Below are 7,620 nucleotides of genomic sequence, written 5' to 3'. Positions count from 1 at the left end.
TGTGTCTTTTGTATCAGAAGGACCCAATACATGGCCTGCTCTGAGGCAAATTCCCTTCTAAAAACAACAAACACTACCACACCACCACCACCACCACCACCACCACCACCACCACCACCACCACCACCACCACCACACATCCACCCTACCACATGGACTGACAATGTGCTCCACCGTTTCTCTTTCTTAAAGTTGCCATAACAAACCACCAAAAAACAAACAAACAAACAAACAAACACAAAAACAAAACAAAAAAACCCAAAATACAGGTTCTTTACAACTGTAGAAACCAGTTATCTCATAATTGCAGAAGTGAGAGGTCCCAAATCAAAGCACTAGCAAGACCTGGATATCTCTCTCTCTCTCTCTCTCTCTCTCTCTCTCTCTCTCTCTCTCTCTCTCTCTCTCTCTCCACTCTTAGAACATTCACTTGCCTCTCCTAGTCCATGGGGATTGGCAGCTGTTCTCCTCAGCATTCGTTGGCTTTCAGTCACTTTCCTCCTGGTTTCATGGTTGCCTTCTCTCTTGTGTCTCCTTCTTGGATTCCCTGTGTGTAGCGATTATCTCTGTGTTCAAATTTCCCTCTTTTATAGGGAAAGTAGCTGTGTAAGATTGGAGCCTACCCCAAAACCTCATGTTAACTTGATTGCCTCTGTTACAACCCGGTCTCCAAAAAAGATCACATTCCTAGCTAATAAAAGATTAAGTTTTAAACATACATTGTGAGGGAAGTCGGGGCCTTGTTCAGCAGGAAAAGGCAATTCATTGCACAAAGCCTGACACTCTTTGAGCCCCAGAACACACACACACACACACACACACACACACACACACACCTGTGCATACACACACCTGTGCATACACACACACCTGTGCACACACACATACACCTGTGCACACACACATACACATACACACCTGTGTACACACACATACACACACACATACACATACACACCTATGCACACACACATACACACACACCTATGCACACACACACACACACACACACCTGTGCACAAACACACACCTGCGAACATCCACACATGCACATATGCACACACACCAAAAAAAGAAAAGATTATTAAAAAAGTTCAGGGCATGGTATAATTCAACCTAAAATAGACCTCAGCTTGTCAAGTATTTCCCACTGCCCTGTGATTGCTCACTTACAAGTAGTCAGGATAAACAGAATAAGCCCAATGTCTTTAAGATCCTAAGGTATGTAGGTGAAGGCATCAGGTAGACATGGTTCTTCCTCTCTTAACTCCCTGCTGCTGTGAATTTTGGTAAATTCTACCACTCCTTAAGCAGAGCAGTTAGGAAGGCTGACTGGACCACCCCAGCGGCATTTCCACTTCTTGTTTATTTATCTCAGCACTAGAAAGAAGTGCAGAGGGTTCCGAGTAGTTGGTACGTCTGTCCCGAGGAACTGCATCTTGGCCAAGACCAGTGTAGAGGAGTTAAAACTCAGAGACGAATGGATACAGCCCTGTCTTCAGGAAGTTCAAAGGCTTGTAGAAGAAATTAATCCTGCTGTATGAATAAGCATCTCCATACAAATTGTTTGGTGTATCAGGAGGAGGCTAGAGGTGCCTGGCAGTTGGATGGTCCCCAAACGGGAGTTAACTGGATATTATGAGTAGAGTAGTTCAACCCAGGATGAAAGCGTCTACGCGGTGGAGATTGACAATAGGTTGTCATGGCTACTGTGCCAGGTCCTGGAGACCGAAGCACTGTCCGGGGACTTAGGAGATGGCTGTTGTTAAAGTACTCTCCGAATAAGCATGAGGATCTAAGATCTCTGGGACTTACTGGCCAACCAGTTTAGCCTACTCAGGCAAAAAGCAAGGTGGATGGCTTCTGAGAAATGATACCTGAGGTTGATTACCAGCTTTCTTCACACACCAGGTACACCGGGAAAACATGGTGCACAAATATAGATGCAGGCAAAATAATCATACACACACACACACACACACACACACACACACACACACACACACACATCTACATACAGTGCGTGTGTGTGTGTGTGTGTGTGTGTGTGTGTGTGTGTGTGTGTGTGCATATTTGAAAGTTGACTTATTCCTTTTGCTACGTGAATACCGGGAATTAAACTCAGGTCATTACACTTGGTGGCAAGTGCCTTTATTCACTAAGCCATCTTGTTGGCCCCAAGTTGCTTCTGAAGCAGGGACTGACTGAAATAAGAGGTCTAGAGAAGGCCGGACTGGGAGGAAGGAACCTCTGCAATGCCCAACTTCTCACAGACACTCAGCTGTCAGTCCAGGGCTGTGTGTCCTCCTGAGGTAACCAACTGCAGGTGGTACCCCCCAAACCCTAGCTGGTTCTGATTATGACCTAGGGCTTCCTAGAAATGAGGAGACCAAAGTGAGTGCCTGAACATCTGTGGGAAAACTCAGCTTCAGGGACCACCGATGTCGGAGAAGGGGGAGCCCCTGACAAATTGTTGGGAAGGAGCCAACAAGAGGGAGCTCCTGGCATCTCAGAAAACTCTCTGCCCCTTCTTTGTTCTTCCCCATCTACATCATTAATTTCTAAGCCATCTCCATGGCAAAGACCAGAAGGCATCACGGTATGTGTGCGCAAGCATTAGCTGGCTGAGCCGTTTTCATCTGGGGTGGGGGGATTGTTTTGTTTTGTGTTTTTTTTTTTTTAGTTAAAGATTCAGTAAATTCTGAGCCACCCCTGAGATTGCCTTCTCCAAAAGTTAAACATAGTCAAATATTTTCGTCTTTGCACTCTGGCTTTTAAGAAGCAAACATGAAGGGGAGAGGACTTATCCATGTAATTTCTGGGTCAATGTTTGTCCTAAGACTATTCTCGGGGTAGAGAAAAAAAAACAGACTTCAGAATAGGTTTCAACATTTCAGTTTCTGTGATCCAAGTGCCAAGTAGGTGGAAAAAAATCAATTCAAGTTAATTTTATTCTGCTTCAGATATTGAGTTCTATTAAGAGAGATCAAGTTCTATTAAAAGCCTCAGTCAAAACATTGCATTTACATGCTTATCCATCCTGGGTAGAATAAGGAAGTCCCAAAAAAAGATTTTCTCAAAGTTGCCTCCACCGAAAATGGGTCTTAATCATGTGTCCTGAAATCTAAACTAGACAGCAGACTGTATAGGATTTTGGGCTCCTACAGTGTATAGTTCAAGAAAAGTGCCAGGGAAGATGGTTCAGCGGGCTAAGTACCTGTTGGTACTTCCTGCACAAACAAGAAAGTCTGAACTCTACTCCTTATGTGCATCTAAAAAGGGATGCATAGTGGAATGAATCTTTAATTCCAGCACTGAGGAGGCAGACAAAGCAGGACCACTGCAGCTCCATGGGCATCCAGTCTAGCCTAGTGGGAGAGCCCCACCCCCACTCCCCGGACAAAGAGAGTCCCAGTCTCAAAGCACAAGATGGGCAGTTCCTAAGGAATGGAATCCAAGGTTGACCTCTGGCCTCTAAACACATGCACATATGTGTATGTGCATACCCTCCTGCACACTCACATTGCCCAAAAAGGAATCCACGATAATCCAGTTCTTAAGAATTCTCCAGTTCATCAGATGTGTGTGAATCAAGAGATGACAATTGTCTCCTGAAGTACACAGCACAGAACTCACCTTGAGGAGGTAGCTGGGAGTGTTCACTCTCTCTTTTGTATCCAGCCAGGGACAAGAGCCTTGGGAGTGGTTCTGTAAAGTGAGGAAGACTGGGAGGAATCCTGTGACCTGCTGAGTCAGCATCCCAGAATCCTGGCCCATCAGCCTGCTCCCCCAGGGGTGGCTATCTGCCCAGAATCAACCACAGTTGTCCAGAGAAAGGTGAAGTCACCTCTTACCTGTTCATCAGGTGTGGGCCTACCCTTCCCTGTTCTTGACAAAGGGATGAATCCTAATTATGTGTCCCCACAGCTCAGCTGCTAAGGTGAGGAGAAGAGCTCCATGTTTTCCTTTCTAGTGAAGTGTGCACTTGCTGAGGGCAAAGGGGTTAGCCTGTAAACCTCAACAATAAAAATAAAGATACAGCTGACAGTGAAAATGACTGGAAACAGAACAGGAAACCTGGTTTCTGAATTCAGCTTTGAATGTCCTGTGAGACCCGAGAAAAATCAAGTGACTTCTACCGGATGTCCTTTGTCATTCTTTTCTCTTTGTTTTTTTTTTAAGTGATTGATTTTGAGACAGAATCTCACACTGTAGCCCAGGCTAGCCCGAAGTTTCCACCAATCCTCCTACCAGCAATATAAGTAGTCCATTCCAACAAACCGCAGCCAGGTGTGGTGGTGCACACCTTGGATCCCAGCATTTGGGAGGCAGAGGCAGGCAGGGCTTTACTGAGTTCCAGGACAGCCAGAGCTACACAGAAAAACCCTATCTCAAAATACAAAAACAAAAACAAAAAAAAAAAAAACAACAATCTGTGTTGCCAAAAGCCAATGCCACCCCCTATAAAGAACACAACTCAAAAAGTTTAATACTTTAATTTTAAAAGTGTAAAAGTGTAAAAATATGAAATTTGCAGGAATTTTTCTTAATCTTAAGATAAAATATGAGCTAAAAGGAAAAGAACAAAACAAAATTTTAAAGAATGCATAATCCAAGTCCTGGGATTGTAGACATAAGCTACTATGTCTAGTTGACTTTTAAAAAGTACTTAAATCAAACCAACTATTGTATGATTTTATTAGAAATAATATGATATTGTAATGCAAGCAACACAGGGGCCTAATGCTAAGATCAAGGTGACCGGCACACTGCCACCTCAGACAGTTAAAGGATTCACAGGCACTTGGCCTCTAAGCTCCCGGAGTCTGCATCCTCACAGTCCAGAACTGCAGTGTGGCCACCGCAGGAACAAAGAGGGTCTGTTGTAACCTGTTGAGTAACTGTGGAAGACTATATTAAAACAGAGAAAAGTGGGGAAGGGACTTACGGTGTGGTATATGAGGGTAGACACAGAACTACTGGCCAGACAGTGGCCATGAAGAAAATCAGACTTGAAAGCAAGGAAGAAGGAGGGCCCAGTACTGCAATCCGGGAAGTCTCTCTATTAAAAGAACTCTGACATCCAAATATAGTCAGCCTGCAGGGTGTGCTCATGCAGGACTCCGGCTGTATCTCATCTTTGAGTTCCTGTCCATGGACCTCAAGAAGCACCTGGACTTTATCCCTCCTGGCCACTTCATGGATTCTTGACTCCTTAAGAGTTACTTGTACCAAATCCTCCAGGGGACTGTGTTTTGTCACTCCAGACAAATTCTTCACAGAGACTTGAAACCTCAAAATCTATTGATTGATGACAAAGGAACTATCAAACTGGCTGATTCTGGCCTTTCCAGGGCGTTTGGAATACCGATAAGAGTGTACACAAATGAGGTGGTGGCCCTGTGGTACCGATCTCCAGACGTGTTGCTGGGCTCCACTTGCTACTCCACCCCACTTGACATCTGGAGCATAGGGACCATATTTGCAGAGCTGCCAACCAAGAAGCCACTTTTCCATGGTGATTCAGAGACTGACTAGCTCTTCGGAATTTTCAGAGGTCTGGGTACCCCTAACAACAAAGGGTGGCCAGAAGTAGAGCCCCTGCAGGACTACAAGAGCACTTTTCCCAAATGGAAGCCAGGGAGCCTCGCATATCAAGGACCGGGATGACGGCTTGGCTTTTCTCTCAAAGATGCTAGTCTATGATCCTGCCTAATAAATGTCTGGGAAAACGGCCCTCAGGCACCCATCCTTTGATAACCTGGGCAATCAGGTTAAGATGTAGCTTTCTGCGAGTCCCTGGCTCTCTTCCTGCCTTGTATAGTTTTCTTTTCTTTGTAAACCATCATCTGGACTTTTCCTTATTTCCTACGTACAACTTAAGTAACATGTAAATATTATTCCATATGAATTTAAATATAATTCTGTATATGTGTAAAAGAAAAAGAATGCCCACACAGTTCATTACTCTCTGCCACGCAGAACGTTAGAAATGATCTTTACGTCCTCCCTACTTGCCTTTTACAGTCTTAATGTTAGTTTGTGATTTTGATATTTTGTGATTTTTTTTCAGTTTGTAGCTTTTAATTTTTTTCAAGTTTTAAACAAATTTAAATTTTTTGCAATTCATAGTTTTTCAAGTTTGTTTTTTCATTATGATTGTGTATCTATGGCTTGGATGCTGTCACACAGTGTGCAGAGGTGAGAGAACAAGTCTTGGGAGGAAGCGCTCTCCTTTCACCCTAGATTCCTGCGATTGAACTCAGGTGTGTCAGGCTTGTTCAGAAAGTCTGTCCACATACTGAGCCACATCACAGGCTTTCTTTCTACTTTCTTTCTATTTTCTTTCTTCCTTTCTTTCTTCCTTTCTTTCTTCTTTCTTCTTACTTTCTTCTTTTCTTTCTTCTTTCTTCTTTCTTTCTTTCTTTCTTTCTTTCTTTCTTTCTTTCTTTCTCTGGGGGGAGGGGACTAGGCTTCATATTGTCCAGGCTGACCTCAAACTCACCACATAATCAAGGACGGCCTTGAACTTCTGATCCTTCTTCCTCTACCTCCTGAGTGTTGGGATAATTAGGCATATGTCATTCCACCTGTTTTACGTGGTGTTGGGGATCAAACCCAGGGCTACATGTATGCTAAACAAGGTCTCCACCCTCTGAGCTATATCCCCAGTCTGTTTTATGCACTCTGAATTCTTTTGAAGTGTCCTTTTTCATGGGAATGACGTTATCCTTTGGGGACATGGATCACGGAAAAACAATGAAAAACGAGGAGGACCACTGTATTGCTTGATTTCTATTGCTGTGGTAAGAAACATCCGGATCAAAAGAGATCTACGGGAGAAAGAGTTCCTTCTGACTTGCAGCTGCAGACGGAGTCCACAATGTCAGGGAAGGGAAGCATGGCAGAGGGCACCCAGAGCCTGAAGCTGAGATCAACCGTCAACCACACTGAGAACTCAGAGAAAGCCAACTGGAAATGGGGCAAGGCCCACATCCCAGGCCCTCGGAGCCCAGGGCCAGTGCTGCTCTTCTTCCAACGAGGCTCTACCTCCTACAGGTTCCACAACCTTCTCAAAGACCACATAAAACCCAGGACCAGGTGAGTAAATTCATGAGCCCCGAGAATATTTCTCTTTCTAATCACTACAACAACCTTGGCCATTTTTTAAATAGTCGTGATGGCTAGTTAGAGTTGTGAACTTGATACAACCCAGAATCCTCTGAGAACAGTCTCCACCCTGGGTTGTTCTGTGCATATGTCTGTGAGGAACTGTCTTAATAAGATTGATCATTGTGGAATTACAGTGCCTCTATTCCCAAGGGAGGCCTTGTGATCTGCGTGAGAGTGAAAAAAAGTCGCGTATGGTCCAGCCCACAGCAGCTGAAAGAGACACCTAAGTGCCCCACCCTGGCCACCAACCAGGGAAGCTGAAAGAAAGTCACTCAAGCACTGACGAATGTGCAATGGAGATATGGTAGGGAAAGGAAGCCCAGGGGTTTATACACTATGGAGAGGTGGAACTGGAGACTCTAGGAAGGAACAGACAGATACGAGGAGGCCATAGTAAGGCCCTGGTCCAAGCTGCCGCCAAGGACCATGTCTAGGTCTGTGGTATAT

General features: G+C 44.6%; 1 pseudogene; it reads left to right on the top strand.

Annotated features, from left to right (window-relative positions):
- Positions 1 to 2,441: 2,441 nt before the first annotated feature.
- Cdk1-ps1 (cyclin-dependent kinase 1, pseudogene 1) lies at positions 2,442 to 5,785 on the top strand (annotated as a pseudogene).
- Positions 5,786 to 7,620: the final 1,835 nt, after the last annotated feature.

The sequence above is a fragment of the Rattus norvegicus genome, chromosome 2 (genome assembly GCF_021556685.1).
Source record: "Rattus norvegicus strain SHRSP/BbbUtx chromosome 2, alternate assembly SHRSP_T2T, whole genome shotgun sequence".
NCBI classification, from domain to species: Eukaryota; Metazoa; Chordata; class Mammalia; order Rodentia; family Muridae; genus Rattus; species Rattus norvegicus.
Note: the sequence above shows the minus strand (reverse complement) of the source record. Positions and strands in the feature narration are given on the sequence as shown.